This window comes from Cavia porcellus, unplaced genomic scaffold, assembly GCF_034190915.1.
Source record: "Cavia porcellus strain 051 isolate PalLab524CR breed Dunkin Hartley unplaced genomic scaffold, mCavPor4.1 scaffold_8, whole genome shotgun sequence".
Lineage (NCBI taxonomy): Eukaryota > Metazoa > Chordata > Mammalia > Rodentia > Caviidae > Cavia > Cavia porcellus.
The window spans coordinates 60,163,672-60,173,780 of record NW_026947491.1 but is presented as its reverse complement, the minus strand read 5'-3'; positions in this window follow the sequence as shown (position 1 = coordinate 60,173,780).

Sequence of the window (10,109 nt, the reverse complement as noted above, 5' to 3'; positions counted from 1 at the left end):
CTGCACTGGCCCTCGCTGAGGTTTGAGCTGTCAAGCTCCTGCTGACTCCTCTTCCCTTCCTCTACTGTTCTCTGCCCCAGTCTCAGGCCAGGTTGGGTTTTTTGCTCAACACTGTGACTTCTACTTTTTATTTATACATCACCATACTCCAATCCCCCCGTCTATTCAAATACAACTAAAATTACTTTTACTTCTGTCACTTATATTTAACATTAGTTGACATGAGTGCATTTCCTCCACCTATGTATTTAATCTATCTTCCAAGATCTCACTTTTTCTGTGGGGGAAGCTCTGTTTCCTTAAAAAGTTATCAGTCATCTTTCTTAGATTTTATTTCATTTGCCTCTAATTCTAGTTTCTTTTTGACCTTCCCAGGCAAAATAATGCTTAAAGTATTCCCAGGCATAGATCTTTTAAATTAGTTGCTTAGAATTGGGGTTTGGAATAAAATAATGGAGTTGTTTTTCCATCTCCAATCAAGAAGATAATATAATTGCTTTATAAAGAAGACTAATAATTTTTTTCGCATTCATAAAATCTACCACCTAAGGGTGGGTGAAGACATGACTTTGGATGCTGAAATCTGAAGCTAGGCCAGAACTCACATAATTGGAACACACAGAGCCTAATTGGGTCTATGCAGTAGTAGCTAATGTCAACACCAAGCCTGCAGGCAAGCTGGATGAATCAAAAATGGTGCACCTTCTTTGGTGACCTCTTTTACCTTGGATGCTATTCAGAACAAGATTACAAGAAATCAAGTAGAGGTTCTCTAACCTATTAGCAGCTAAGAATGCCTACTGTGTGTCTCTCACTGAGCATCACCTAGGACCTTCTAAAAATGCAGAATCTCGGTCCCTACTCCAGAATTATAAAATCCAAACCGGTATTTCAGCAAGACCCTTGAGAAATTTTGTTTGTACATTACCATTTGATATTTCATATATACATAACTCTGCAGTCCTTGATGAGAAAAAACTCACGAAGAGAAATACATCAGACTCACAATGCCTATAAAATCTGAATGCTGAGACTCAACCTGCTCTAGCTAAGACTGAAATACTCTTTTTTGATCATTTTATCCTAACTGTTTTCTTGGGTCAAAGCAAAGGTACAACACTTATTGTAAATTAATTTTCCCTTCTCTCAGTCCACACAAAGCCTCATGCTATGTGAAACCTGGCATAGGAGGCTGGTGGCTTTGAATCGCAGCTCACTTAAGTGGCTAGGCGTCCTGACAGACAGCACACTCAGACCTGACATCCAACCTGGTCTCAAGAGAGTTTTCATTCCTACATCCAGTATTTTATCCCCCAAATTCCAATCCTTATTCATGTATCCCAGCTATAAGTCCAAGTCTTTATATGGAGGGCTAACAATATCACTCTTTCTTTTCTTCTTCCAAGTAGAGAACTACTGAGAGCTAAAACAGAGGTATTAGACCAGTGGAGATTATCAGCTCTGTTGTTAAACTGACCAGAATATGAAACTCGGTTTCAAAATAGTTAACTGAGGGGGTGGGGTTTGCTCAGTGGTAGGGTACATGCCTAGAAAGCAGAGGCCCTGGGTTCTATCCTTTGTACCACCACCACCACCAAACAAAAAACAAAACCCTGAAGAACATTTTGAATGCTCCTAATGCAAAGAAATGAACTACATCAGTGAAATACATCAGCAAAGACAGGTAGCCTGATTACTTGATCTGATTATTATACATTGTATACATGCACTAAAATATCACAGACTACCCCATAAATATTAATCATTATGGTGTCAGTTGAAAACACATTAATAAAAGTTACAATATGAACCTCAGAGTTGTGACTTAAGGAGCCTCCCAAATGCTCCACTGAACCTAGAATAAAACATTCAAATGATCTCAAGCAGAGGTGGGGGACCATACGCTGATTCCACAGGACCAAGGGAGAGTGTACACCCTGATGAGAGGCAGCTTTGGAGAAGATAAGCCCAACCCTGCTTCTTCAACTAATATTCCAAATTCATCAGCCCGAGAAGCCACTTTTCCTCTCTTAGGGAGAGAAAACAGTCAGGGAGACAGAGCAGTTAGAAGTGCATACACTAATTTGTCATTAATAGTAACCTGAGGAATAGGAAATAAGAATATTCTTAGCAAGTTTTTTTCAACCTCCCATGTAAACAATTTTTTAAAAAAGTAATTTTCAAAAAAAAAATAAACTTACTAAACTGAAAAGATAGAAACTATAAATAGACCAACAACTGTGGAGCAAAATGAAAAACATCAAAATTCTAAGTGCTCCATAAGTACCATCTCAGCTGTTTAATAAGGACACTTTAAACTTTTGAGGAATAAGTAATTTTATTATATTACTTTTTTAGAGCCAAATTAGTCAGTCTTTTCTCTTACGGCTTTTAGGTCTTTGCCTTAAAAGGGAAAGAAGCTATATTTACTGGGGAAATAAAGCTTCTGTCTAAAAGAGACAGAAGGAACCCTGAGTGGATTGCCTGGAATGAATAATTTTAATACCATTTAACCTTCCCAAGAACTCAAGAAGAAAGGAAAATAAAAGGACTAAAAAGAAAAAGAAAGACTAAAAACCGAAAGTCTCCTTATGCCAAGCATATTACTTGTACAGAAGTCTGACCCGGCTAACACCTGAAAGAAAAGACCAAAATTGTTCATGAATACTGACAGTAAAATCTTAAGTGTAATTTTAGTAATGGTAACTGTGTATTAGTGCACATTATGCCATAACGGAGTGGGGGAGATTCCTGAATGCAAAAATGGCTAAATATTAAAATTACCATATTTACAAATCAAATAAAAAATTCAAGTCTTTATATTCTGAAAAAATCATTTGCCAAGATTAAGTATCTATTCTTGACTTTTAAAGTTGTAAAATCTTACTAGATATAAGAATCTCAGGCCTAACGTTGAGACAATAAAAATATTCTCAGTCTTTCAAGCATGACAAAAGTATATAAAATGCCATTTATTATTCTATCTTTCAGAAAACATTATCCAGTATACAAATAATAAAAGTTGAATATGTATTTTTCTTATACCTTAAAAGCCTCAAAGAAAAATGGGAAGAACTATTTCTGACAATTAGAGAACTCAGTATATCAAGTTTTTCTACACGAAATAATAACCAGCTTTTAACAATATAATGGAAGAAAGCACCTCACTTATAATAACACTTGAAAAAAATCGAGGAATATACTTAATAAAATCAGTATTTTAAAAATTTTATAATTTTTCTAAAGACATGAAAGTAGACAAAATAAACTGAATATGTTGTTCATAGTCAGAAAAATTCAATATTGTAATGATAAAAAAAATTTTTGAAAACAATGTAATGATTATTCAGTCATCAAAAGACTTACTCCCAACTGGAATTAAGTGTAAGGAAGTCAGAGAATTCTTAAAAGAGTAAAAGAAGATTGACTCTACTAGATAGTTACAGGTATTGATAATATTGTAAATCGTCAATATTACAATGCTGGAAAATGTGTTGTTTAATTAAGGATACGTGATTAGCTATTTCAAAAATTATTTTGTATACCAAATTAAACTCCAGATAGATCTGTGTATAAAATAAACAATTTTACAATTAAATAATATCATGATGTTTTTATGATATTGGAAGGAGAAAGTCTTTTCAAGAATGACACAGAGACCTAAAAGCCATCAGACAAAAGACTGAGCAATTTGTCTATATATATATTTTTTGATTGTCTGGAGAGGGAAATTACCAAACACATGAATCTTACCTTGAATTCACTTCTAGTTTTATTGTAACCTTATAATAATGTCACTTTAAATCTACCATTTAACCACTTTATCCATTTTTCCTGAAATCACAGTAAAGTTTCTGGAATCTGATGGCAGTCACTTTAAACTGAAAAGGATATTTTGAAATATGTACAGATAATGAAGATGGTGTTTTAATGATTGTCTGATTTAATTCTAATAAATCTATGAAATGAATACTACTGCTATATTTCTTTTTTTATAGAGTCAGTCAAAATAAAAGGATGAAACAAGGTGATCAACAATGGTTACCATGCCTCTTGCTGTCTTCAAAAGAATTGCCCATAGTATCGGGTATAATAAATTGAACAAAACAGTACAGAACAAAACCAATAAAAATGAAAAATTGGAGACATTACAGGACTTCAAAAGAAGATAATAGTCAAAACAGAGTACGTATCATAATGAATCTTTTTGTCTTCAGAGTAGTTGTCTATACCCTCCGACTTGATACTAACAAAACAGGTTAGAGTAAAATCAGTCAAAACAACACAGTGAAAGTAATACAGACCTTCAAATCAAGTTATGATTACCATAATACCTTTGGAATAGCTATCCATGGTATCAAATCTAACACAAGAAGACAAACTGGAACAGAATAAAACCAAACTAAACAGAACGATGAAAACAATATGCATTTTAAATCATGACATAAGATTAACACTTTCATAGAGTGTATTGTGCATTTTGCATCCTTAGGTTTTAGATTAGGGAGGCAGTCTTCTATTCACCTAAGTGATTCTGAATCTTTTTACCTCTGAGCATGATCTCAAGTTGTATCCATTTACCTACAAGAGCCTCAAAGTTTTCCTTCTTTATAACTGAGTAGTTTATCATTGTATTAAAATTGTTATTACTTTCTAGGCATTCTGCAGCTGATGGGTGAGCTACCCCCACTTTTTTCTGGTTCCCTGTCACAGAGAGCATTGTTTTCTCATCTTTGACTTAATTGTATTTATTTTATAGAGCATAATGATAGACCCTGTCTCCTGATCCAATCCACCTGTGTTTCTTTTTATTGGTGAATCGAGACCATCTATCTTAGTGATTATAGCCAACCTTTTCTGCCTCATCTCTGCCATGTTATTTTTCTACCTTTGGTTGTCCACTTTTCCCCTCCATTCCACTGTCTGTCCTGTTCAGTGAGCCCCCTCTGCCACTGTTCCTGAAACCATGGTCTTTTTTCTCTCTCTCCAGAATGTTCTTCAGTATTTTTTGTAGGATTGGTTTGGTGGTCATGAACTACTCCAGTTCCTCTTTATCATTGAAGGATCTTGTTTCTCAATTAATTTGGAGAGATAGTTTTTCAGGATACATCAATCTGGATTGGAGGTTATTTTCTTTGAGGACCTGGAATACTTTACTCCAAGCACTTCTTGATTTGATGATTTGTGTCGAGAAGTCTGCCATGATTTTGAAGGTTTTCCTTTATAGGTTATTTGTTTCTTTTCTCCGTCAGCTTTTAATATTCTGTTCTTGTGTTGAATATCTGGCATCTTGATTATTATATGTCTGGGTGTAGATCTATTTTGGTTATAGCTGGCTGGAGTTCTGTATGCCTCATATATCTGAATATTGTTTCTTTTTCCTATGCTTGCAAAGTTCTCTTTAATTGTTTCTGTAAATAGTTTTTGTATTTCATTTGTGTTTACCCCTACTTCTTCACTCACATTTTTTATTCTTAAATTATAGATCCTCGTGTCATCTTCTAACCATTGTTTTGCTACTTTCTGGTTCTTTGTTATTTTTAAGAGATCTTTCCTTTTGTGATCACAAGTTGCAAACCCATCTTCAAGGTTTCATAGTCTATCTTTCAAGCAGTTTTGCCAGCTTTCAATGGAGTTTTTAATTTCCTAGTAATCTCTTTGAATGTTTCATGTGTTTTAAATTTTTTTATATTCTTCATTGAAGGTTTCCTTCCTTTTTCTATGCTCCTTTATTCTTTCATCTGTGTCTTCTTTAGAGGTGCTTAGAAATTCTTTTATTGTTTTTCATATCTTCTTTTCCCGGTAACAGTATTTCTGTTTTAAGTCCTTGTATAGCTTTATGGAGTTGTTTCTTTATTTCAGTTGCTGTCGCTTCAAAAACTACAGGTGTGCAAATCCTAGCCTCTTCTGTGTTTGCATTTCCTGGACCAGTACTGCTTGGGTTGGAGGCAAGAGACTAACTGCCTTTTTTAAAATTTTTTTAAAAATTTTATTTAAGGAGAAAAAAAAAAGCAGAGAGAGGGTACAAGTTATACAGATTTACAGAAAAAAATAAATGGTAGGAAATCACTAGTTAATGGATTACATATTGTCATCTTAGAAATAATTGTTCAAGTCACAAAGTTAAAGCTTGTAAAGTGGACCTTCCAACAGTGAGACTGCAAACAGTTCTGTTCAATGATCCAATAAAACTCAGTGATATCATTTTCTATCTTATACACTTAAACATACATGCAGTTATATCACTTAGAGCACTTTCTTTTCCTCTCTTTTGTACAATGACAATTACACATTTTGGGTTTTGTCACTCCCACACTGACTGCCTTTTGCTTCTTCCTCTTGTCATGTTCCTGGTTTCTTCTGGACAAGTGGGTAGTGGGGTCCCCAGCACTTCCTGTATTGTTTATAATTACTCTGAAGTATGTTGGCTAGATATTTCTGCTGTTTGCTGCTTTCTCCAGTCTGCTGGTGGCTACTGGAGTGTAAGCAGGGGAAAGGCAGGCTGGCCCCTCCCTTCTGAGCTGGTTAAACACAGGGAGTCTTTACCACATTAGTCTATATTTATTTAACAGATGCATAAATTCAGGAATGGAGAAGTTAAGCAACAGACAATTATTAAATGGAAGTGTGAAATTGGAACTCAGGTCCACTTAGGCATCAAATGTGTTCTTCTTGGCTTCAGTGTACTGCATTAGTGAAATGGAAATATAAGCTAAATTTGGAAGGCTTCATAAACATAAGATAAGATGCAAAATCCTATGGCTCCCTACTTCCAAATGAAAAGCAAGCTTCACTACATGCACAATCACATATTCTTCTACTCAAAGATCTTCATTAAGTGCCAATTATATGCCATGTCTAAGTTCTGGAAGCCAGCAACACACTAGAGAATAAATCCAAGTGTCAAAGTATCTACCCTCAAAAAATAAATAAATAAATAATTTTTTTTTTTTTAAAAAGCCAAACTAAAACAAAACCAAACCCAGGGCTAGGGATGTAGTGCAGTGATATGGCATCTGTCTGGCAAGCACAAAGTTCTGAGATCAATTCCTGGTACAAAAAGAAAAAAAATTAAACAAAGTGTCAGACCTCAAGGAAGTAAACAGGCAATACAAAACAAATGAGTGCACATATAAGGTGTGTCTTTCCATAAATGCTATGTAAAAAGTCAAAAATATTTAAGGAGGATAGAAGCTGAGGGGAAAAAAAAGACCCAGATGGCTCCTCTGTTAAGGGGCACTTGAGCAGATCCCTTAGGCACACTAGCTTGTGCCACAGAATGGCAGATGGGAATCCCATAGCCTGGCTCCACTCAATGAGAAAGAGACACTTGATCCTTAGGAAACAGAGAGCTTGAAGAAGTTTATGAGTAACTTACACATCTGCTAGATAATCTCTCCCGCTATTGTTTTTATCAAGCAGAGAAGACTAAACATTTGAAATGATCAATTAGCTTAATTACAACTTGGAGTCGTGTCTCCTGCTGTGAAATGAATTCTCACTGCCCTCACTGAGTTATGTGTCTAAGATGTTCATGCAGCATGGCTGCCTTAATTTTGGCTTACAATGGTTCTGATCTCCCTCCGTCTGGGCTGCTGTTAAAACTCAACATGCTCAACTCTCAGTTGAGTACATATTGGGAAAATTGGCACTGTGGAATCTATAGGTACAATTTTGTCTTTTAATTTTGTTCTATTGTGAGACGTCTTGTGAAAGCTCATGATTATGCTTAAAACCAATGTCAAAAGATGCTTTTTTGTCAAAAAAAGTGAGAGAATAGGAAAGTAACATTTAAAAGAGATTATTTGTCTTTAATTCAAATTGAATTGTTGCACAAGAAATCATATCCCTAGATAGCAGGAGTTGGCAAACAGTTTTCCATGCAAAGTCAAATAGTAAATATTTAAATTTTTGTGGGGCAATATCTCTCAGAATTACTGGACTCAGGTAGAAATAGTTAATGGTAATTGTTAATGAATAAACATGGCTTATTTACAAAAACAGGTGGCAAGCCAGACATGGCACAAGGATATGGTTTATAGTATCCCTGCTTTAGAGTCTATGATTTTTTATTTCCACCAATACTTGGGAAAATGGAGAGACAGAAAAGTAGCACTAGTTTTCTTCTTTGGTTTCTCTGCCCATGTATATCAAAATTAAATATATTTTTTTAAAAAAAGAAGAAAAACTAATGGAAATAATAAGTGAAGGATGATGCAAAACAGATTGATGCCTGAACATGTCCAGGGCCATCCTACTTTTAACAGCTGTCTCATTACGAGGTGTTATTTTACCAGTCATCCTCTCCCTTCCTCCTCCTCCTCCTTGTGTGTGTAAACTAATTAACATTGCGAGGGTTGCTGTGACACTTCTAAATAGTACAGTTTCCTGCCTGGGGCAGGAGGAAGGAGCCAGCTCACGCTGGCACTGGTGTGCCAGCTTCCCCCAGGCACACACGTAGTTCTGTGGCTGTGCCCACATCATCACAGCTACACAACTCAATTAGAACTCCTTAGAAAGTCAAGGTCATATGATAGATTCTTTTCCTTTGTTATTTAAGAGATTAATGTGAACCTAGCTCCTTTTCTGTTGCTCAGTAAGTTCTGGCTGAGGGAGATGCCTGGGATGCTGTGTGCATCTACTGACTGGTCACTCAGGGGACTTCTGAGGTCTCAGTACCCAGCACCCTTCTTTACTTTCTTCTCTTACCTCCTTGCACATTGACCTCATGTGCCATCTGGAAATAAGCTCAAAGGTGAGATCTTTTAATGAATGATGGAGGATCTCAGAAGCTTGCTTTTACTGTCATAAGCAAATAAACTGATATCACTTGGTTAGCCCTAAACCAGGCTCAATAACTCCATCTGAACTATAATGGTGGTAGAAAAACCAAACAAACCATAGGAAAGTCATTGTCTGGTGGAATCTTTAAAAGACATGTGTTTCTAGGCCCTCCTCCTCGTTGTTTGTTGTTTTTCAAAGATTACTATGCTAAATTTGTCTCATAACAAGACCCAGATTATCCTGCATCCAGGATGATGTGTTGACAACACAGCACAGCCACCTCTCTAAGGCTGAGACCCAGGTTTCATGAATTTCCTTCCCAGCATGGGTTGGAGTTAGTGTGTTTCAGTGAGAGGAACTCATGGAGATTTGGACATCGGAACTAGAGCAAAAGTCTACTATTTTCTAGAGATAGCTGCAGACAGATGTGGGAACAGAGCAGGATTCCTCGCAGCTTGTAGGGATACATGATACGACCTGGGTCTAACTGCTTTAAGAGCATCCAGAATGCCGGTTGTCATTAGGGCAGTAGTGCAGAAGGTGGGAGGAAGTTCAAGAGGCAATAAGGAGTGTGAGCAGCGTAGGAAGGGTGCTGCCAGCGGTGATACCTGTGTGTCTCCATAGCCTAGGGCTGGGCACAGCATCTGGTACACAGAGGGAGAAAAAGAAAGCAATACAAGCCAGAAGGAGAGAGAGGGAGAAAAGGAGGGAAAGAAGGAAGAAAGCGTGAGGGGAGCTTTTCAGTTCAGCTGGCTGGTGGAAAAACAGAGGCTTTTAATAACAAGGCATCTGCAGGAAGAAAAGAGAAAGGAAGGAAGGAAGAAGAAGGGAGGGAAGCAATGAAGGAAGAAGAAGAAGAAAGAAAGAAAAGGCTAGTGGGAGGAGAAGGAACTGTTTAAGAACAGTTTTGTTTTGTTTTGTCCTGTTGGTTTTTCTGAGGCAGGGTCTTTCTATACAGTCTCCTCCTCCTGTATCTCTTTTAGATACAGGCTGTCCTTGAAGTTTTGATGATCTCCTATTGCAGCCTCCAGAGTAGAGATTTTTTAAAATTTGGTGTTAGGCATCCTTGTTTTATAATTTTGATTCTTCTCCCATATGTAATTAACCAAAGATGACAATGTATCCATCAAAAATAGCCCTTTTCTCACTCTAGAGTCTTTCCTCTGTAGCGGGAAGATAAAAAGCTCCTGATGCACAGCATTTGCCAATTCCGGCAGTGTAAATGCTCTCCTCATAGTGGATTGCACTACCAATGCAACATCACTGACTGTGAAGGTGTGAAAAGATGCCATGCCCTCCTGAATAGGGCCAGCAGGGCCCTGCCT